General features: G+C 35.4%; 1 protein-coding gene across 1 annotated transcript in view; it reads right to left on the bottom strand.

Annotated features, from left to right (window-relative positions):
- LOC145296933 (uncharacterized) overlaps positions 1 to 24,630 on the bottom strand; it is a 160,385-nt gene that overhangs the window by 52,846 nt on the left and 82,909 nt on the right. The window lies entirely within an intron of this gene.

Below are 24,630 nucleotides of genomic sequence, written 5' to 3'. Positions count from 1 at the left end.
CAGAATAGGTTGATAGTTAACTAATATTTTGAAAAGACGTAAAAGGATGAACAGAATTAAGGAAATTTCATTACTTATGAGGACAGTTTATGACATGCATTTGTGTACATTCGATTTGAAGATGAACATAATGTAGTCTGCAGAGAAGCAGGCTCATGGCAATGTGTTCCACTGATAGGTTTGGTTTACAGAATATCAACCATCTATAACTTATTTAATATTGAATAAAGGTTGTCAAATCGTATCCAGCAAGTAGAATAATTATTTAATATTCTCCTAGAAATATAGCATGTACTGTGATCTCAATTGGAAAAAAAAAAAAAAAAAAAAAAATTAATTCTCAGATCGATAATTGAAAATAATTGGAAAAACATGTTCCTGTTTTTCAGAGGCCGGGGGGGGGGGAAGCAACGATCTGAATGGTGTTGCAGTCTGTAAATTCGTGGCCTGTCGACAGTGTGATCCTTTGATGGGAAGTTCTTAGAAAGACACTGTTCAGGGACTTTTTTTTTTTTTTTTATACTCGTGTTCACCCCTTTGGGGCCATGTCTAGGAAAGATTGACAAGATATTTGTTTATGTTACATTTAAACTTCTGCATATCAGTACAGCCAGGGAATCAGGCAGTAGGAAGGGAATTCCAAAGTCTACTAGTTTATTTCTACTTACATGATAAGGGCTGTGCCCTTTCCATGTAAGTAGAAATAAAAAGAGAAGTCGTTAAATGAAAATGATATCAGATAAAATGGGGATCGAACCCTGTAGATAAGTTTTAAATGGAATGTCTACTTAAATTGTTAATTCTTTTAAAATATTTAATAAATACAAATTTGGGGAAAAACTATTCACAATTCTTAGAAAGAACGCACAATAAAAATATCGGTTACAGAATTAACAAATAGGTTGAATTCCTTTGCAAAACAGATAATAAAAAATGTTATTTGTAAGTGAGTTACGTAAAATTAGGTTGGAGACGGCATTCAGGCCATGTGTCTGAGAGGCACGTGCTGGTCATGCTGTGACGTCATGGAAGGAATGATTTCTCAATATAGGAAAGAGTTCGGAATTAATTAGGATCGGACCGGATCGGATCAGATCAGTCAAAGCGCTGAGAGGATCGGACTGGTTAGAGTCAGATACCTTCTGGGAAGCGGGAGGTTTAGAGGTAACCATGTAAACAGCTTTGATTGAATCCCTGAAGTGAAGCAATCATTTCCGACCGGTCGAAGAATAAACGTATCATTTGTTTTTATAACTGCCATCTTTCTGTGTTCATCATTCCACCGAGAAAAGGTAATGTGTTTATATTATGTATAAATGTCTTCAACATGTACCTACTGTCACTCTGTCTCCTCTCTAAATGAACATTTAAAATATCTGTGTTGTCAACTGCAAGGAACATTTAATAATATATGTACAGGCTGTCAGGTAAATAATATGTACCCCCCCATCAAAAACAGATATCATAACACAGCCAGGGAAGCAGGCACCAGGAAGGGAATTCCAAAGTCTAGCTGTTCGAGGGAAGAAACTATTAGAATAGAAAGCTTTTTGGCATTTAGGAACAACAACAGTGAAGGGGTAAGATCTTATTGCTAAGCGGGTTTGTCGGAGATATGTACGTCGAGGAGGTACATACAAGTGAAACAAGTTCATCAGAGCACATCCCATTAAAATATTTGTAAAACAGGCACAGTGATGCAACATTGCGGCGATGGGACAGGGGCTGGAGCTTAGTTGATAAAGTGGGACCGATTAGATTGACAAATCTTTTTTGGACTTTATCAAAGAGGAAAAGGCTAGTGGTAGATGCACCAGCCCAGATGTGGTAACAATACTGCATGCATGTGCGGATTCGTGGCTTTGTAGAGGTACAGGATACTCTCAGGTGTAAGTAGTCTTCTAGTTTGATAGAGGGAACCTACTTTCTTTGCAGCAGCCTTTGCAATGTCTTCTATGTATTTGTTCCAGTTCATATTGCACGCAAATGTTAGGCTGAGGAGTTTGAAGGTAGAATTCTCAGGTGGGGTGCTATTTGTCATGGATATAGGGGGTTGGAGAGACGTCTTGTAATTATTAAAGGAGAGCAGCTTAGTTTTACTGGCATTAAATGTTACAATTCATTTACGTCACCATTCCACTATAGTCTGGAGGTCATTTTCTAACGATTCTGCCATCGTCTTAGATTTATTTGCGATTGTGGCAATAAGACCAACTTTTGGTGGGAATCTTTTACAAGAAAGAACCAGATATTGAAGCTCGGTTAAGCACCTAAGAAATGACAGAGCAAAGAAAGACTGGCAGTATCTTTTTGGAAAGTAAACGCAAAAGAGATTACCTTTTACTAAATTGCAAAGTCAAGGGGGGAAAAAAAAAAAGAAAAGAAAAAAAAAGAAAAAGTTCTCTGAACAGCATCTGCCCATTTGTGCTAGCAATACCCCATATTAGGAGATATCTAACTTTTGTATAGATAGAGGATGGTATCAGGAATCAAGCATTTTCTCGGTTGTGGTAGAAAAATCCAGCCACTTTTTTTCATCAACCTCAGCAACTGATTGGAAATAAGTCTTCCATTTTAGATCCAAAATGAAATGGAATCTCAGTATAATTGAACAGTGTTGTTGCATTTACACCCTCTCAGACCCACACGCTGTCTAGTACCATCGCAAAGGAACAAACAAATAAAGAAAAGAAATAAAAATATGACTCAGCACTTTTTTTTTTAAGTGCAAATGAAATGCATTTATTCGTAATTCTTCCAAAACAACGTATTTCATTATCGTTCAAAAATCTTTTTTGCACACAATGTATTTTACAGTTCTGTACCATATAACATGTGCTTTTTAAAAGTCTCTGCCCCTGCGAACCTTAGCCAGCACTTTCTTGCCCTTGACTCACACATCCATCTTTCCCGGCATATAACTTGCTTCTCTTGCACGACAATGTGCTGTCCTTTTTTTCTCAGCCTTCCCATGACGTCAGCGTGTGCACACTTGCTTAATTTGCATATGTGCTAAGATGGCTGTTGCTGCTAATAATTTCACTAGCTAGCTATCCTACAACTGCTGCTGATTTTCTCACATGTGCGCCATGTTACACCAGAAGCTTATATATATAATTATAAAACTTAAATGACCTTGTAACGGGTGTTGTAACCCAACATCCAGTTTACGACTTCTGTTTGCACATGCGTACATAAACAAATAATCAACGCAACAATAAAACATTGTTTTACTGTGTACGTTTTTAGCGTCCCAATTGTTTTTTTTCGCGTTTAAATTATCCAAATAAATAATTGTTAATACTTTTTCAATTTTTTTTTTTTTTTTACATCGTTCATTTCCGTATTACATTAAAGTTATTTTAACGCAATTTTCTTACAAATAAATCTACTTTAACCCGTTGACAACCATAAAAGCATTTTGCAACGGCAATTTACCCACCGCTTTCATTTTTTACAAAATTTATTCTCCATTCTTAATACACATTTCTTGAAAAACATTCATACATTTTCTTCTACACTACCAACATAAATAAATAACTCCGAAAATGTCTTTTTTAATTTGCATTACAAATAAATCATCAACACGAAAATAAAACGTATTGTTTTACTGTGTACATTTTCAGTGTCCCAATTGTTTTTTTTGTTTTTTTCGTGTTTAAATTAAAAGATATATCAAAATTTGAATTTAACTTTAAGTATTATGGTATCTGTTCAGTGCATATTTACCTATAAGTATGATAAACCACTTATTCAATAGCTGTAATTTTTTTCAAAAATAAGCAATTATAAACAGAACGACTCACAGAAATCTATGTATACTCTTTTTTCATTTTAATATACTTTCATAGAAATGTTTCTGTTATGTCACAAAAACTATTTTCTTTGTGTCACAAGTGTCACGCTCATACATTAATTCCATAGCTAATATAACATACTGACCCAACGGGTCACGAGTAGTCTAGTATAAATATATATATATACTTATAGATACTATTGTTTCATGCTTTCGCAATCATTAGTGCAGAAAGTCATGATTGCTGCTGGTCAAGAGACTCAAACCAAGCTACAAAGTCACCTTTGACTCCATTACCAAGGAACATAACCCTATGGGCTACCATCAATTGCCATGAGAATTAAGGGAAATTTAACATCTATAAATACCAGCATAACTTTAGTAAGACTATAGTGATCGAGTGATCAGAAATCATGATCTCGCAAAAGACCAATCGACCGCCTTTTATTTCCTTAGACAGTACTCCACTTTTTGAAGGGGCAAAATTATTAGGTATTTTTTATGACCTGCCCCAACGTAGCATAAACATCGTCAACCTCCTCATGTTAAGAATGGCTTTCGGAATAAAGATCCCCAACTTCGAAAGCCGTTGGCGGTGTTTATACTACGCTGGGACAGATCGTAAAAAAATACCAATAATTATAATTTTTTTTATACCTACGGCTAACATTCACATTTGCGGTGACTTCAATGTCCATAATATGGAATGGCTGACCCACTCAAATAAGACAGATGATGAGGGGAGGTTCTATCATGATTTTGCCATTGCCTATGACCTCACTCAGATTGTTCACAAACCCACCCGTGTGCCCGATACTCCTGGTCAGTATGCAAGCCTTCTAGACCTTTTCCTCACAACTTCCCTCGAGCTATGTTCATGTTCCGTTCTATCTCCTCTGGGACCCTCCGACCACTCCGTTGTATCAGTTAAGATAAAAATGAAATGTAATAAGTCCTCAGACGTACCTCTTCACCGTACTGTATATGGATACTCTATGGCTGACTGGGATAGCTTCCATACATTCATATCTGATCTACCTCTGCATTCCATGTTTAAAAAGGATGTGTCCTCTATAGTATCAGACCTGACCGAATGGTTACTTGTAGGCATAGACCGATTCATACCATCCAAAAAATTCCAACAAAAACCTAACAGCCAACCATGGTTCTCCCCAGAATGTGCCGCTGCCATCACGCACAGAAATCACTTTTTCTATAGCTACCAACGTAATAGATGTACTGAGACTAAACCTGCTTTCAGGACTGCCAGCAACCACTGTAAAAGAGTAATAAAAAATGCAAGAAAGCTATATGCTCAGTCCGTTAAATCCAAAGTAGCTGAGCAGCGGCTTGGTTCCCACCAGTTCTGGCAAATAGCAAACAGGATCCTGAACAGAAGCATGCATTTTATTCCAACCATCATCAATAGACCTGAGGTCATCTCATCAGCATCAGAGAAGGCAAAACTATTTGCCAAGAACTTTGCAGCTAATTCTACCCTATGCGACGAAGGCCATCAACTCCCAGTATTTCCTCCTATAACAGACAACACGCTATGCAACACACAAATATCTGTGTGTGAGGTCGCCAAGCTAATCAAGAACCTTGATTCCAGTAAAGCAACTGGCCCTGACGGTATTCCAGTTATAGTGCTGAAAAAGCTTCAACCAGAACTTGTCCCCATACTTACAAAACTGTTTAAGCGTTGCCTTAAGGAGAAGTGCTTTCCAACACCTTGGAAAACCTCATCAGTTTGCCCTGTATTTAAGAACTCAGGTGAAAAGTCATCTCCCTCTCAGTACAGACCAATAAGTCTCCTGTGTGTCATGAGTAAGTTGTTGGAATCCATATTAAATAAAGAAGTAGTCAACCACCTCAGCAGAAACAACCTTCTTAGTTACATGCAATACGGTTTCCGCTCCACAAAATCTACAGCAGATGTGCTAACGGTTATATCTCATAGAATTAGTGAATCTCTTGACAAAGGTTTCCTTTCCAGGGCAATTGCTTTTGACATATCGAAGGCCTTCGATAAGGTATGGCATAAGAGCCTACTTCACAAGATTTCTAGCTACGGTATCACTGGAAATGTTTTCTCAATTATTGAATCATTTCTCTCCGATAGATTCATAAGAGTAGTGGTTGATGGGCAGAAATCAGAGGCCCACAGTATCAATGCTGATGTCCCTCAGGGGTCCATCCTGGGCCCAACTCTCTTCCTAATCTACATCAATGATCTTCCAAAACACATACTTAAATCATTCATTGACATCTATGCTGATGACACGACCATCTATGGCAACACATCAAAGGCCGTAAATGACAAAGTTCTCTCTAATTCTCTCTTCTCTGATCTTGAGCACGTGGTACAGTGGGGCAAGAGGTGGCTGGTTACTTTTAATGCATCCACAACTAAGCTTCTATCTTTACATCATAAACGCTCTGATCCCCATCTGGCAACGATTTTGAAATGGATGGCTCTCATCTTGGGGAAGCTCCATGTTTTGACAAGCTTCTGGGTTTGACCTTTACTCCTGATCTGAAATGGAACACGTACATAAGGTGTGTTGCCAAGGATGCTAGGAAAATGGTGGGATCCTTCTACCGCTCTAGAAGATATCTCACTAATGATGCAATTCTCTATCTGTATAAAACCCAAGTACGTCCAAGGATGGAGTACTGCTGCCACATCTGGGCAGGAGCTGCTAAAAGCAGTCTATCCTGATAGAGTACAAAATAGACTTTGTGGCTTAGTGGGGGGATGCTCTTTTCTCTTCCCTGCAGCCTCTCTCCCACAGAAGAGACGTTGCGAGCCTGTCTCTGTTTTATCGTTATTTCCATGGCAAGTGCTCGGCTGAGCTCCAATCTCTGGTCCCCACCTCGCCAATCTTCCACGAAAAACACCCGTCTAGCTGAAATTACTGTCATTAAGGTTCCCCACTCTTTATCTATGCCTAAATCCAAACGTAGATTCCATGAGCAGAGCTTCTTTCTTAGAAGTGCACGACTGTGGAACTCTCTGCCGTTTGCCTGTTTCCCACCTGACTACAACTTGGGTGTCTTCAAGTCCAACATAAACAAATTCCTGACAAACCGCCCCCTTAAGACACTATCAAGTTTCCAATACTAATGATTACTACGATACTATCCCATTGATTACTGTACATGCAATAACCCTTATCCCCGAGTGGCTTCTGGGCCTTCATAAGTAGTGACCTCCATGTAAAAAAAAAAAAAAAAATTGTATTTTGAAATGTTTGAACTCTTATTCTTGACGTTATTCTCGCGTTACCTATGCACAGTTCAAACATTTCAAAATACAACCGCCAGATACAATGCGTGGCTCTATACAAACGGACTTCTTTCTCCAAATTTACAACATGGCAAGGAAGAAGGGAAAAAAAGAAACAAAATAACACACTGAAGATGGAGTATACCTCTGAAATATATTTGTGATAAATTTCAAACAAGTAAAATATTTGTTTATTTTGCTAATATTATGTTGTGATTTGGCTTTCAAGCGCACTTGATGCGTATTTTATTATATATATATATATATATATATATATATATATATATATGGTGCTCCCTTCAAGAAGAGAGCCATTTATTTTAACGGGAGTAAAACAATGATCAGAGCATTGTTGATGAAAGGAGAGAAGCTTTGTTTTAGAGATGTTAAAAATGGCAAGCCATTTTCTCATTGCACTGTGCGTTTCGGATTGAAAAAGAATCTTGATCATCAATGCTCTTTGAAGTGCTGCCATCGACGATTTTAAATAATAGCTATATTGAAACATTTGCGACTAAAAAATGTATTGAAAAATATTTTAAAGAAAGAAAAAAAAAGCCCCAAAACTGACATTTTATCTGAAATCTAAATCCGCAAATTATATATTAAATTTTCCATAAAATGGAAACCGCCCAATACGTCTGGTTTCAATTATTCAGTTTCAAAAACAATTTTGCAGAGGTCAGTCGAGAATTTTTATTTAATTTTTTTATTTAAGACTTTTTTTTTTTTTTTTACTGCTGCTAAAATTCCTTGTTTGATTACTTCCAGATTGATGACATGTTTTCTGGCCAAGTTTCTCATTTTGAAGCAAGTTTTCTTTGTTTTCTTAATGTTGTTTATAGAGCATAGCATTTGCTGGTACCATGGATAAAGTCGTATCAAAGATAACTCAGCGTCAGCGGCTCTGTTATATTTTTACATCAACTGCAAAAAACTTTTTTTCTGCGTGTGTTGAATATCTAACAGGATTTCCATGAACAGAGTTTCTTTCTTCAAACTTCCCATCTGGGGAATATAAAACCATGTGACTGTTTTACTGGAAACTATATCAGGGACGACTTCAAACACAATATTGATAAATAATTATCAATTGTTCTCAGAAGTATTCAAATTTTATTTATTCCATTTATCATTTTCAATCTTCTCATAATATTCTTCATCATTCAAATGACAATCAATCCATGAACTTTTTAGCCTTGATAAGTGGTGACAATTAGTAAAAAAAAAAAAAAAAAAAAAAAAATGGAAATAAAAAAAGTAAGAATAGATGGAAGAAAATAATGCAAAGAAAACGAAGGGAGAAAAAGATTTTCATTTTTCTTTTCCTTCAGCAGGAAAAAAAAAAAAAAATTATTAGAAACAAGAAAACCACAAAATTGAACAGATAAAAAAATAAAATAAAATAAACCTTTGATATTTTTTTTTAAAACACGTAATGACAACATTTTGTGTGAGGAAGAAAAAAAAATTTTTTTAAAAGAGGAATAAGACTGAAAACGGTTTTCAACAGATTCAATGTACATCTTTTCAAGACACACGCACAAAAATAAAACTCCAGAATTTGAGTTGTATTGAGACCCTAAGGTCATATGACAGGAAGGGGAGCATTCGTGGTTCATTCTCTTCCCTGGTTCTTCAGAAGAACGAGAAAATAATCTAGTAAAAAAAAAAAAAAAAAAATTACCTTTTAAAAATGAAAATGTATTGAATTAATAGCGTCACTCTCGTCTTGGAGAGGCTCCATGTTTTGACAAGCTTCTGGGTTTGACCTGATCTGAAATGCAACACATACATCAGGTCTGTTGCCAATGACGCTGGGAAAATGGTGGGATCCTTCTACCGCTCTAGAAGATATCTCACTACTGATGCAATTCTCTATCTGTATAAAAGCCAAGTACGTTCAAAGATGGAGTACTGTTGCCACATCTGGGCAGGAGCTGATAGAAGCACCTGATCCTGCCTTGACAAGAGTTCAAAATAGACTTTGTAGCCTAGTAGGGGATCACCTTTTCTCTTCCCTGAAATCTCTTTTCCACAGAAGAGACGTTGCGAGCCTGTCTGTTTTATCATCATTTTCATGGCAAGTGCTCGTCTGAGCTCCAATCTATGGTTCCCCTCGCCAAACTTTCATGAAAAACATTAGACTAGCTGAAATCATTATCAATAATTTCCCTCCCCCCACTCTTTATCTGTGCCTAAACCTAAACGTAGATTCCATGAACAAAGCTTCTTTTTCAGAACTGCATGCTTATAGAACTCTCTTCTGTTCGTCTACTTTCCAGCTGTCTACAATATGGCCATCTTCAAGTCCAATGTAAACAAGTTCTTGATGAGCCGTTCCCCTTAAGTAATCCAATTTACCAAATTTCCACTACTAATGATACTGTACACTCATTAACCCTTATCCTCGAGTGGCCTTCGGGCTTTGATAAGTGGTTACTTCTTTGTATAAAAAAAAAAAAAATGTACTTACCCCATCGGTCAATTTATTTAGTTAAGTAAAAAAAAATTACAATCTCTAACTTAGATATTACACCCTGTTTGATTTCCGGGGGGGGGGGGGGGATAAAAAAAGCAAAGTTTTTTGTTTTTTTTTAAACAAAACTTGATTACTCTTTTCATCATTTTTTTTTATATAACTTAAAATTATTTTTTATTTTTTATTTTATTTTTATTTTTTCAAAAACAAATTCTTTTGTCGAAACAAAGTGCACATTCTTCCCACGACATCTAACCTCTTCTGGAAAAACGAGAGGAAAGTATAAATTAATTCTCATAACCCCACCTCACATACATCTCTTAAAGCCAATGCCGAAATAAAATGACATCAAGAGGTGATAAAACTTGATGACATTTCCTAACAAATGGCCATTAATATCAATTCTGGTGGACACACGCGTTACACACAATGTAGCAGCACCACCCAGCATACATATACCTTTGATGGGGATCCAGTCATTCCAATTAACCCATCACCGTTTCTACTTCCTCTTCCTTCTCCTCTTCCTCTCAGCCAATCAAATCAATGCTCATGCTCTTATAACACAACACCCCATTTGACTTATTTTTCTTTTCATAAAATGTCACGAGTGACTTTTTTTTTTTTCATTTGAGCCCAAGCATTGCTATAAGAGGCTTTGTCCGTCCGTTCGACCGATCAGTCCTGCTTGACTATATTTACCCGCTCCTCTTAATGCAGCAGAGTTAAACATAAGGTCTGGATGGGTGGAAACTTGCTGTAATCAAACCTGTTGGCATCACTATGGCAGGGGGCGAATAGCAAAAAACCGATCTTCCTTCTAGAACGAGGTGACAATACCTAGGAGGATGGCTTCTAAAGACTTAAACAAAACCATACTTGACTCCAATACTAAAAGTTTGAAGTCAGCAGTCAAGGATCTTTTTCTCTCTCTCTCTTTTTTTTTTATTTTTTATTATTTGTTTTCACCAATCTCTCTTTCTCTCTGAATAAATATTAATATTTTCAGTTGACCACACTGAGGATTGAACCTTCAACCTTCAGGAGAAAGTCACTTTTACAATTGAATTTTTTCAAGTACTCTAACCACTGCGTTATGGGTCCTTGCAGAGTACATGAAAAAAAAAAATCAATTGCAAAAGTAATATAAGGTCCAAGGTTCAATTTTCAGTGTGGGCAATCGAAAAATACAATTGCAAATTACTATCCAGTCATGGCTGATGGAACAAGAGCATGCTACCCCCGTGAATTAAATAAGGGGTTCCGTTCAAAATTCCATCCAAATTCCCAAGTTAGACAGAAACATTCCCTGAGTTCAACAAGATACACCTGAAGAAGGTCGGAGGTTACATTGACCGAAACATTGTGAAAATGACACTCAAGATGAAAACAAAGACCCCGAAGAATCCAAATAATATGAATAATCAATCCTCTGATTTATTCGTTTTATGACTAATCAGTCGTTTTCAGTTTATTCCTGGTTATTTAATGCCGAAAAAAGAATACTTATTGGAAAATATTGATTGCATGTAATTGAACACAAATAGCTATTTCATTCAACTCTACGTTTCTCTTATCCCTCCTCTTACTCTGCATTGATTTAACGGCTCATAGTTTTAAATCCAATTTTAAGGAAAGTAGAAAGTGGATCTTCGGTTTACTTTCGGCAGCCTCGTAACTCTCGCTTCCCTTATTTTGTCCTTTAGTCCTCACATTCAAGCAGCGGTGTTTCTGACAAAGAGGGAAGAATTGCTGTTTTTTGTGAGTCAGAATCTATTCCATCTAATGCTTGTCATTGGCAAGTTTTTGACCTTGAAGTATTTTTTGGTATTTTTTTTTAGCTCCTTACATCAAGTGGTTTCACGCTTTGTCTGGAGCGACCCCCCCCCCTCATTTAGAGAATGAGTGTGTATTTTCAGCCAATTCACCTAAAGTATTCGTAAACATGCATGTAGATTAAATGGCAAAACAATAAGCCACTTTGCTTCTATATATAAGTATCATCATCATCATCGGTTAAACACTCATTCTATATGCTGGCAGGTGTTCGACGGCTTTTAGAAAATAATTTCCAAATTAACATATCTGCAGCCAGGTCTTCATTTACCTCTCTACGAATCGTCACTAACACCATCTCGCCCTATCTTCCATGTCAACTGGTTAAGTCTTCACACTTGCATTGTGAATTTTCTGCTAATTGATTAATGTAGGTTCTGTGTGGTCTCCTCACCAAACCACATTTGTTTTGCTATTTACCAAAGAACATCAATGACGATTTAATCCGAAGCTCTTCGCCAATGATGAAATCATCAGCTGTGTTCTTTAAAAACAATAATTATAATAATATAGAAGAGACATTTCTTTTTTTTAGCTATGCAAGAACAATGTCTTGAATGATATGTTACAGATTATAAAATCAAAGTTCTAATCTATGGGCCCTCCTAACCAAACTTTCACAAAAAACACTCAACTAACTACGACCACTATCAACAATTCCCACCCCTACTCCCTATCTGTGCCTAATTCTAAACACATATTCCATGAACAAAGTTTATTTCCTAGAACTGCCTGCCTGTGGAACACTATTCCACTTGCCTGCTTCCTGGTTGAAGCCAATATGGTAACCTTCAAGTTCAATGTAAATGTCTTGTTAAGCTATCCCCTTAAATAATCCAAATTCTACCTAATCTACACCATTAACAATAAACATAAATATGTATACTTTTGTAATTTTACTCAGTTTTACATAAATATGTATACTTTTGTAATAGGTTATAAGCCGGAAGCATTTACATTGTATGAGTAGTTTTATTCTAATATTTTATTTTTGCAACATTTGTCGTTTACGGCTGGAAAGAAAACAACAAAAGAGATTCGTTGACTAAAAAACGTCTGCTTTGTGCGATATTTGATATTGCAGGATGTGATATTTAACAATTTGACAATTCTTTATGACACAAGAGAAAAATGGCCGATTTAACCAATTTCGCTGACAATAAAAATATGGGAGTGTGAGACATTCGTTGATCATTATCCAATCCCGGGCAACGTCGGATCTCCCTGCTACTAATAATTTAGAAGAGACTTTTTTTTGTTATGCATAAAGGATGTCTTGAATGATGTGTTACAATTCATGAAGTTTTAAATAAAATCAAAGTAGAATAAGTCATGAGTATGTCTAGTTGAACTTTACTCAGTTTTATATGAGTACATATACTTTTCTAACTTTACTCAGTTTTATATGAGTACATATACTTTTCGAACTTTACTCAGTTTTATGAGTACATATACTTTTCGAACTTTACTCAGTTTTATATGAGTACATATACTTTTCGAACTTAGTTTTATATGAGTACATATACTTTTCGAACTTAGTTTTATATGAGTACATATACTTTTCGAACTTAGTTTTATATGAGTACATATACTTTTCGAACTTAGTTTTATATGAGTACATATACTTTTCTAACTTTGTTTTATATGAGTACATATACTTTTCTAACTTTACTCAGTTTTATATGAGTACATATACTTTTCTAACTTTACTCAGTTTTATATGAGTACATATACTTTTCAAACTTTACTCAGTTTTATATGAGTACATATACTTTTCAAACTTTACTCAGTTTTATATGAGTACATATACTTTTCTAACTTTACTCAGTTTTATACGAGTACATATACTTTTCGAACTTTACTCAGTTTTATATGAGTACATATACTTTTCGAACTTTACTCAGTTTTATATGAGTACATATACTTTTCAAACTTTACTCAGTTTTATATGAGTACATATACTTTTCAAACTTTACTCAGTTTTATATGAGTACATATACTTTTCTAACTTTACTCAGTTTTATATGAGTACATATACTTTTCGAACGTTACTCAGTTTTATATGAGTACATATACTTTTCGAACTTAGTTTTATATGAGTACATATACTTTTCGAACGTTACTCAGTTTTATATGAGTACATATACTTTTCGAACTTAGTTTTATATGAGTACATATACTTTTGAATTTTACTCAGTTTTATATGAGTATCGATTCTTTCAGAACAGGTTATGGACCGTGAACACTTTTACTATAAAAATAGTTTTACTCTGAATTTTTTTTTCTTTTTGTAACGAGTCATTTAAGGCTGAAACAAAGAAACAAGAAAAAAGCAAACAAAAAAATACCCGATTCATTGAAACCAATAAAAAAAATGTCTGATTTGTGAGATGATATTGCAGGAAGTGATATTTATCGATTTCACACACTTCTTCATGACACAAGCGAAATTTGCGATGAAAGTACGAACTGGCAAAACCGAAAGGGACAAATGCTAAAAAAGTTTTAATTTTAAAAGAAACAGAAAGAAGAAATGAGAGTACAAGGAAGAAAACACCAACCGTTTGGTCTTTAGAATCAATAAAGAACACAAGAAAAAAAAAAAACCATCACCACAAAACATAGAATTAACATTTTTTGAAAAGAAAAATGTTTAAACTACCATAATCTTAAAAAATATATATATTATAAGCATCATGGTGTTTGTATACCTGTGTGTGTGTAGAAGTTTGTGTGCCATGTTAAAATAGTGATTTATTATAGTCGGACATTGAAAGTGAATTTTGCTTTGTTTTTAACCAAAAAAGGAATTCCTGATTAAAAAAAAAAAAAAAATTGGAAAATTATACGATCTTAATAAAATTTCTTTCAATATTTATTTATTCATTAAAAAATGTTTACATAAAATATTCATTTTATTGAAAAAAAAACAAAACAAAACAAAAAAAAAAACACTTAAATTATTTTACTTTCATTTTAAGGAATGGAATACGTTTCATTATATCCATAGTCAAAACTCAATGATCACTTTTACAAAGACATAACACCCTGAAGTTGTGAATGAGAGTTTTAGGAAGACAGCTACTATATAAAATTCTTAAAGACATTTCTTTCTTTTGTGCATAAATTTCTGATTTTAGAGTATCATTTTCTATCAAGAGCTGTCTTAACTCTTCCCACATTTGCACCTTCAAGATGTTAGCTTTTTGTAAAAAGTGGTCATAATCGGCTTGCATGACATGCGAAATTGCTATCGTATCAAATGGAGCCAAAAAAGCAATGGCAAAAATCAATGAAGCAAAGGTGCATCAGTTGTTGTCCACTGCAGTTTGAAGGTGTGCACCATGTTAAAGATTGGTACAACCTCAAGTTGGACAGAAGCCGTCCCGAAACGGGAGTGCTTGAGAATCACGTACACAAAAAGACAACTGTAAACGTCTTAATTAGTTATTCATATTATTTGGATTCTTCGGATTACTATTCTCACAACGTTTTGGCCGATGTAACCTTCGACCTTCTTCAGGTGTACCTTGTAGAATTCCAGAACCTTACTGCAGAACTCTGGAATCTGCACTTGAGAAAATTTAAAGTACTTCATAAAATTCAGTTGTAAGTTACACTCTTCTGGAGGTTAAAGGTTCAATTCTCAGTGCGGGCAACACTTTAGACTTTTACTTAGTCATAACTGACAGAATGAGAGCATGCTACCCATGTAGGTTAAATAAAGGGTTTTGTTTGAAATTTTGCACAGATTCCGAAGTTCAATAAGATGCACCCAAAGAAGGTCAGAGGTTACATTGACTGAAGCGTTGTGAAAATTCCACTCAAAATGAGAACAGTAGTCCAAAGAATTCAAATAATATGAACAATCAATCTTCATCCAAAGAATTCAGAAACATCTTAACTATACATCTATAATATAAATCCCACCTGCCCGTTTAAATGTATGTATGTTTGTATGTCTCGTAAAAACTTACGACAGAGGTCACTGATTTTCACAAGATTGGTAATCGTTTTGAAGCTTGACACTTTGGATGACAAATATCAAAAAATTTGAAAAAAAAAAAACAATTTCTTCACCCTCAAGTGGGCACTTTTCTACAGGGAGCGGGTCGCATTTTTCGCCAATATTTTCCAAAGTCATCACCTCTTTTCTAGCCTTAATTTAGGCTTACGTCACTTGCGGTTTGGAGATGGGCGCAACAGCTAATACGTCACATTCTTTTTACACTTTCTTTTCCTCCTTCGCGGTACAGGTTCGAACCTGCCTGCTCACTACAACTTTTTTTTTTTTTTTGCTCAACATACACCTCCGGGCAACGCCGGGCACCCAGGCTAGTTATTGATAAATACTGAAAATTTCATTAAGATCAGACAATTTCGATTTTTAGTGAATGTTTTTTTTTGTTTTTTTTTTTTTTAAATGGTTGGAAGTTTTATGCACCCGCCCACACCATAATGCAAATAACATGTGAGGTATTTTATCTTTTAAAGTATTGACCTGTAAAGTCATACAAACTGGGAGTTCCTTACCATTAGATAAGCCTGAAATAGAAAGAATAGCACAATACCTACAGTATAAACACAAGACAAAAAACGGATATAATCAGAATTATGCTTTAGAATATATTTTCCAATAACATGCATACAAGAAATAGGGTGGCACTTTTATACTTTTATTCTTGAAATATCATTATAGATGAATATTAATATTTTTAAGAAAGCCAAAATGAGTTTTTTTTTTAAGATATATATATATATATATCATAATTTTATGCAAGGGACAAAATTTAATAATTGCAATCATGACATGAAGACCCGTTTTGATTTCCATGATTAAAAATGGGAAATGAGAGAGAGAGAAAAAAAAAAAACATTTAATGGGGGAGACCAGTTGACCGGTTTCGCCCTCACTTTTCATAAGCTGGATCAAGGAATTTACTTTTTTTTTTTTTTTAATTAATAAAATCGAGTAAAATGGGAGATGATATGTTAAAAAAAAAAAAAAAAAAAAAAAAAATAGCGATTTCTAATAAGAAAAAAGAAAAAAAAAAAACCGGATAAAATATGTCTAAAATACCAAAACACACGATATCACCTAGAAACTGATCAGTTCAAACTTAAGAGACTTTCTCTCTGTTTGCAGAGAGAAGGATTCTTCAAGATCTTCAGGAGATAGATCGAATGAGCATGACTCAGAATAGTGAATGAGTCAGTGTTAAAGTTTGTGGTACCTGCCGGGTTTTTAAGCAAATGTTCAGCTATAGAAGACCCGGATATATTAATAAGAACGTCTCTCTCTCTCTCTCTCTATATATATATATATATATATATATATATATATATATATATATATTCAACAATTCCGCCGACCGTTTCCACATTTTCAATCCTTGTAAAAAAAAAAAAAAAGAAAAAAAAAAAGAAAAAAAAAGAAAAAAAAAAGAAAAAAAAAAGAAAAAAAAAAAGAAAAAAAAAGAAAAAAAAAAGAAAAAAAAAAAGAAAAAAAAAAGAAAAAAAAAAAGAAAAAAAAAAGAAAAAAAAAAGAAAAAAAAAAAGAAAAAAAAAAAGAAAAAAAAAAAGAAAAAAGAGAACTCACAAGAAACTAAACACGATTAAGCCCAGAACTTCAACTCTCAACGTAAACGCCCACTACAAGGTCTCCTCTAACATCTGAGGTCTACAGGCAGAAATCCAATTACAGGAAACCAAACCTGACCTATTATTCCTGTGTGAAACTGGCATTGATCCGACCGTTTTCCTAGATGAGTTTGTGATTAAAGGATACTCAAACTCGGCTGACCGGTTTCGCCCTTACTTTTTATAAGCTGAATCGAGGGATTTACTTCTTTTTAAAAAATTTCATTAATAAAATCGACTGAAATGGGAGACGATATGTTTAAAATAAAAAAGTCCATCGCTGAAAAAATGGTAGGATTATTCTACCGCACCAGTAGATATCTCACCGCTGAAGCAATTCTCTTCCTATATAAGAGTCAAGTATGTCCAAGGATGGAGTACTGCTGCCACATCTGGGCAGGAGCTGCAAGAAGCACTGTATCCTGCCTTGACAGAGTTCAAAATAGACTTCATAGCCTTCCCACAGAAGAGACGCTGTGAGCCTATCTCTGCTTTATTGTTATTTTCATGGCAAGTGCTCGTCTGAGTTCCAATCTATGGTCCCTCCTCGCCAAGCTTTCATGAAAAACACTCATCTCGCTGAAATCACAATCAATAATTTCCCCCACTCTTTATCTGTGCCTAAACCTAAACATAAAAGTGCATGCCTGTGATATGGTTGTCTTCAAGTCCAATATAAACAAGTCTTTGATGAACCGTCCTCTTAAGTAATCCAATTTACCAAATTTCTACTACTAACAATTACTATGATGTTGTCCCATTGACTACTGTACACTTATTAGCCCTTATCCTCGAGTGGCCTCCAGGCTTTGATAAGTGGTAACTCCTTTGTAAAAAAAAAAAGAAAAAAATACAAAGAAATAATTGATATTAAAACCTTTTTAATGATTTTACAAATATTTGTTAAACAATGAATTTAAGACAATTTTTTAAAAAAATGTGTTTATTCTCTTTGTCTTATTTGACTTTGGCAATGCCAGGTACCCCTGCTAGTCTATTATATAAAGGGGAAATGTCTGTTAACGTGAACGTATGCTTGTGTGTGTGTATGTCTCGCTTAAACTTTTGAAATCTAAAGTGGATAAGAATGATTCTGGTAGAGTATTAAAGGACAGAGACTGACGCATGATATGTGAATTTTTTTTTTTACATAGGCATCACCACTTATCAAGGCCAAGAGGCCACTCGAGGATAAGGGTTAAAGAGTGTACAGTAGAAATTGGACAATATAGTAACCGTTAGTAATGAAGATTCGGTAAATTTATTTACTTATATGGAACGGCTCATCAAAAACTTGTTTATGTTAGACTTGAAGACAACCATATTGTAGTCAGTTGGAAAGCAGAAAAACGGAAGACAATTCCACAGGCGTGCAGTTCTAAGAAAGAAGCTTTGTTCATGGAATCTACGTTTAGGTTTAGACACAAATAAAGAGTGGGGGAAATTAGGGATAGTGTTCGAACAAAATATTTATTTTTCTACCTTAATGATTGCAGAATCTAATGAGGTGGGTGGGTCACATAAAAATCGTCTCTTTCTGAACGATTTCAGCATCTGCGCACTTCACCTCTCAAATACGTTATGTGCCTGGCAGTGTCCTTAGATAGGTGCTGTATCGAAATGTCTTCAATAAGTATCGATAATCCAATGAAAGAAGAAACAGGCGATTTTGACTAAAGTTAACACCTTACACAGTCTAACATCACAAGTGCATTTGAGAAGATTTATTAACACACAAGCAGTAAGGACTGAAATAAAATCAACAGTAGGTTTTTTTAATATAAAAGGAGCACATTCGAAATTAATGTTTCTGTTTAAAGCACAACTGTACCATGATACTTGACTTTTTTTCATTTTAAACTTAAATTCAAGCCATTAGCACTGCACAACAAGTAAGGCCAGGCATATAAAATCAACAGTAGTCCCTTTGGTATCACAGAGGCGCGTTTGAAATGAAAGTTTGTTTAGAGCACAATTGATGCATGATACTTGACTTTTGCATTTTAAATTTTAATTCAAGCCATCTATATATATATAAAAGCGAAAATGTGTGTTAGTGTGTGTGCTTTTTTTTGTATGTCCGGCAAAGGCTTTTGGAAGAGGGGGGGGGCGTCACTGTTTCTTAGAACTTTTTATATACTTCCTAGATTATAATATCCCCGATTTACGATTTATCTTTTTTGAGCGACTTTTACACACTATTTTCGTGCTATTTCTTACTCTCCACGTGTTTGTTTGACTTTTCAGTATAAAAGCGAAACTGATTCGAAATAAAAGCTATTAGCTGACCTCCATGGCCAGCACGTCTTGAAGGCAATCAGTTTTGATCACTGTGGGGAATACCCTTCATATCAGACAACTGCTATTCATTAAGACAGTGCCAGAGCTTCCTCCCTCTTGGGAGGAGCTGATTTCCGCCGTTCCCACGACGGCAGAAAGCTGAACTGTCTTATGTGATTTCATTTCTTCTCCTGCATGAAATCAATCATGTTCACTTTCTGCGGGTCAACTTTTTAATCGTGAAATTAAAACACTTCACTTCTTGTCCCGTCGTAGCTGAGTGGTAAGAAGTCATGTTTTTTTCACTTTCTTTTCCGCCTTTGCAACAAGGTTTCAGGTTCGAGCCTACCTGCCTACTACAACTTTTTTTTCCTCCTCCACACATCTCCAAACACCGGGCACCCCCGCTAGTCTATTATATAAAAACGAAAATGAGTGTGTGTGTGTATTTTTTTTTTATATGTCCGGCAAAGGCTTTTTTCAGGGGAGGGGGCTACCATGTCTTACAACTTTTTATATACTCCCTAGATTATAATATCTACGATTTACGAAAGGAGGTCATGGCTATCTTTTATTTGAGCGACTTTTATGTTACAAATTCCCGCTATTCTGTCTTCTTGCGTGTTTGTTTGTGTTTTGTCGTATAAAAAAGCAAAACTAAAAATCAAAAGCGTTCTTTCGTGCCGGCACGTCCATTAAGCAATCAGCTTTGATCAATCTGGGGGAAACCCCTCATATCAGACGATTGCTATTCATTTAGACACTCCCCTTTTTATGGGGAGCTGGTTTTACCCAACATTTTGGGGAAACAAACAAATATGCAGAAAGTGTAAAGCTTAACTGGCTTGAAGCCAGAATTAACTGTGTGATTTCACTTCTCTATGGTGTGATGGTTGACCTAGAAAAGCAGACGTTCGTTTATGCACCTGTGTTTTTAAGCGTTTAATTTGAACGATTCTCACTTCCTCTGCCCTCTTAGTGTAGCAGTAACATGGTACGTTTTCTTTTCCGACTTCGCCTCAAGGCTTCGGGTTTGAGCATACGAAACTTATTTTTTTCTCTTTCATTTTTTTCCTACACCCCATCCCCCCAGACAACGCCGAACACTTCCCCGCTAGTCTCTATATAGAAAAGGCAAAATGTGTGTGTGTGTGTGTGTGTGTTTGTATGTCTCGCAAAAACTTTCGACAGAGGCGATGGTACCTAACCAAACCGGTATCGTTTTAAACCATGACCCTTCGGACAACAAATATCGAAAAATTAGCCAAAAATACTAATTCCTTCAACCTCAACTGGCTCGTTTCCCACAGGGATGAGTCAGTTTTTTTGCATTGCCATTTTTTGCAAGTCATTACATCATTGTATCAGTTTGATTGACTTTTCTTAATTTCAATGTTGCGAACTTCCATCACGGTAACACGTCAGATTTTCTTACACTTTCTTTTCCGCCTGTTTTTTTTCTTTTTCCACACACCTACAAACACCCGGGAAACGCCATGCACCCACGCTAGCCTATAATATAAATCTCACCTGTCTGTTTAAATAAATGTATGTATGAACTTTGGACAGACGTGACAGATTTTCACGAGATCGGTATCATTTTGAAGCTCGACCCTTGGGATGACAAATATCGAAAAATTGGCCACAAATATTAATTCCTTCACCCTCAACTGGGCAGCTTTCTACAGGGAGGGTCGATTTTTGGCTGACATTTTTTTTGCAAGTCATTCAATCCTCGCGTTCACGAAGTCGCTTGAAAGGCGTTATTTCAACCACACATGACGTCACAACCACGGTGGGCACATCGGTAAAACAGTTTGTTTTTTCTCTGGTGCCTTACGCGTTCGAGCCTGCTTACAACTATTTTTTTTTTTTCTTTTGCCCAACCAACACCCTTACACACACCACTTTCTTTTCCGCGTTTGCATCATGGGTTCGAGCCTGCCTGCCTCCTACATGATTATATATATATATATATATATATATATAGGAAACATTATATTCTATTACAATCATCTCATTACACTTTGTTACTGTTTAACTTGCAATGCAGAGCCCTGATTTGTATATATATAGTGTCCTGGCAGGTCAGCTTCAGTTTTGCTGCTTTGGGATGAATTTTGCTTAAGGTTCTTTTTTGCTTGGTTTTCTGCCCTATGGCCTTGCCAGGCCACTAATATATATAACTACTTCATTTACTCACATAAAATTAATATACGAAAGTATAAATTTATGCGTAAACTTTAAGAATTTACTTCAAAAGTGCTCAACACGTAGGTAGAGCTAGTTAGTCATAAAATATATATGGCGATTAAGCTACACTGAATATTCCGCGTTTCATCCACTCTAGGACTCTTCAGGCTTATGCGCTTAATCGCCATATATATTTTATAACTAACTGTGTGGAGCCACCCTTTAATTGCCATTGCTCCCAGGTCCACTCTCACCCGGAGTGATAGTACTTGTTAGGGTCCCAACTATGGGATAAATAGAATCCGACTTAAAAAACAAATATACTCCATTAAAAATCGTTCCTCAAAATAACTAGATTCGGCATTAAATAACCTGAAAAAGGTTGATATGCCGTAAAACAAAAAACAACCAATCAATTTATACACTGGTGATTGGCATAAAGAGCAAAATCATTATAATCATTATGAGATAAATGAGGTAAGTTTGATTGGCAATCCAAGCAATTAGACTTTGGAGATGTGAGATATTCTTGTTCACGCCCAATTTTAAAGTATTTTACAATATATCACTCAAAACGGAATGACGTAGTAAATCAATATATTCGCTTGAAAAAGTTTTTTTTAAGATCATTTCTTCGTGACTTACGAGAAAAGTAACAAATTTTTTTATTCTAATGCTTCTTTGGACTTTTTTTTTTGAAAATTGCTCTTAAGACATGAAGCCACTTAATGCAAGAAGCTAAAAATATATATAAACGATAAAATTGTCACCATAGAAAAGACGACACGATTCCATTTCCGTTGGATGAAAACCGGTTGTCTTTTTTGTTGCAGACCATCTACTAGATGGCCAGTTATGTAGAAATTCCAAGAGCGATAAGAGCCTTCTATCATGTTTGAAAGTGACACAATGTTCAACGAGTGAGATCGAAGATGCGTCGCTATACAACTCATGCTCTCTACCAATCCAAGTTATGACAACAGGACCATTGCCAGCACCCTCAAAATGCAAATCTAGACCGTTCAACACTTGACGGTATAGCTCAATGAAGTTTCCAGCCACGGTTATGGTCTTTGGTGTGGTTTCAAGTGAAGACCATATCATGCCACCTCACATCTTCCAAGTCGGCTTGAAAGTCAACACTTAAGTGTACCTGGATGTGCTGACGAGTGTGGTGATCCCCTGATGAAATCAGGCGGCAAATCCTGGGCATAGCAGAACTTGACACCAACCCACAAATCCATAGACTTGGCTTTAGAAGGTGCGCTATGACTTTGTACCCTTCTCAATGACCCCCACCTCCTCCTCCGAACTGAATCTACTGGACTACTTTGTTTGGTCATCCGTCAAGAACGTCACCAACATGACCTCCCACAACACCATAGTCAGCCTGATCGCCGCCATCTGCCGAGTATTTGTCGACCTCCTTCTGGCGCTTGTGGAAAAGGCATGCTCCCAGTTTCAGACCCTATCAAGGCGGTGATTGAGGCTGAAGGTGGCTACATTGAATAGATGTCAGTTCTACTACATAAGTTAACAGATTTAACTTTTTCAATAAAATTTTCAAAATAAAGCCATAGCATTGTTTTCTTTAGGGCGACAATTTTATCTTTCCATCTTGTACGTTACAATCGGCTAATTTTTAAGGTTTTTGATATCCATCTGCGGTTAGCTCAAATGGTAACGAACAACGCTGGGGTGTTAAATATTTTAGTTTCAATTCTAGCTGATACACCCAAGTTATATTTTTTAGTTTTTGAAGCTATTATTATATATTAGATACAATATAATAATCGATAGAGTTGTCTCTATAATAATACAAAATCTCCATAAATTAAAATATCATAATCAAGCGTATTTTACGACCCAACAATGCTAGGTGGCCTGCTAGTTTCTAATAAAGTCATTATTTTCTGGTAATTTTTGTTAATTCATCCAAATTTATTGAACACTAGAAAATTGTTGGGTTACTCATTGTGCTAGTTTGTTTGAATCAAGTTAAATTAAAAAAAAAAAAAAATCGAAATAAAAGGAAGCTAAATTAAAAAAAAAAAAAAAAATCAAAATAAAACAAAATCCAAAAACCAATCTGTTCACTATAACTGCCATTCTTTTTTTCAGACTTGATGATATTCATGTTGTTTTTTTAATATTTCTTTATTATCCAAGACTTATTAGGGAAAGAGAGAGAGAGATGAAAACGAGAGTTATAGAAACAGTAAAATAAGAGCAGAGTGTCAAGCAACAGTGAGAGAGGAAGAGCTTTCACAGAAACTCAGAGATGGTTGACTTGAAAATTAAATTGCAAATAAATATATTGCTTTTATATATTATTTTTTTTTTATTGGAATCCTTTGAGATGAGTAATTTGTGTATTTATTTATTTATTTACGGACTATTATCCTCATCTTCATAATTGTTATTTTACCACATTTTAACCAACTCATCCTCTGGCTTTCTTCAGGTGATTAACTGCAATGGGATAGGAATGCTGAATCTTGTAACTGTATTCGCAGTAAGTACTGCCTTCCATAATTGTTTGAGGCCCGTGGCGCAGTGGATAGAAGCGTTGAATCTATGGCTCCAAGTGAGCATTGTCTGAAGATAGCGGTTTCAATCCTACCCAAAGCTGTCCAGAGCATTAGTTGGCCAAAAATGTAGCGAGACAACAACAACAACTATGGAAGGCAGTAATTACAAGGGATACAATTACGAGACTCAGCATTCCTATCCTGTCACAGTTAATCACCTGAAGAAGACCAGAGGATGAGTTAGCCGAAACGTGGTGAAACAACAACTCTAAAAGACGAGGATGACAATCAGCAAATAAATATATTGCTACTAAGAACAATTACAATTAGTGTTGGGACAATTAATTGGAAAAATCGGAAGATTTGGGGGTATCGGAATCGGTATTGGAATCGGAAAAATTAATGCCTATTTGTCAATGCCAAAATGATTCTTTTAATTTTCTATTTTTATTTGATTTTGTTTAAAGCAAAATCTTCCATCGCTGGTAATAATGATAAGATAATAAATGTTTATCGATTTAAAATTACCAGTAAAGTTAAAATCGAAAAATCATCCCCACAAGTGTATTCTGACGTTTAT

Source organism: Euprymna scolopes, chromosome 17 (assembly GCF_053919585.1).
Source record: "Euprymna scolopes isolate OS-2025 chromosome 17, ASM5391958v1, whole genome shotgun sequence".
NCBI lineage: Eukaryota > Metazoa > Mollusca > Cephalopoda > Sepiida > Sepiolidae > Euprymna > Euprymna scolopes.
Note: the sequence above shows the minus strand (reverse complement) of the source record. Positions and strands in the feature narration are given on the sequence as shown.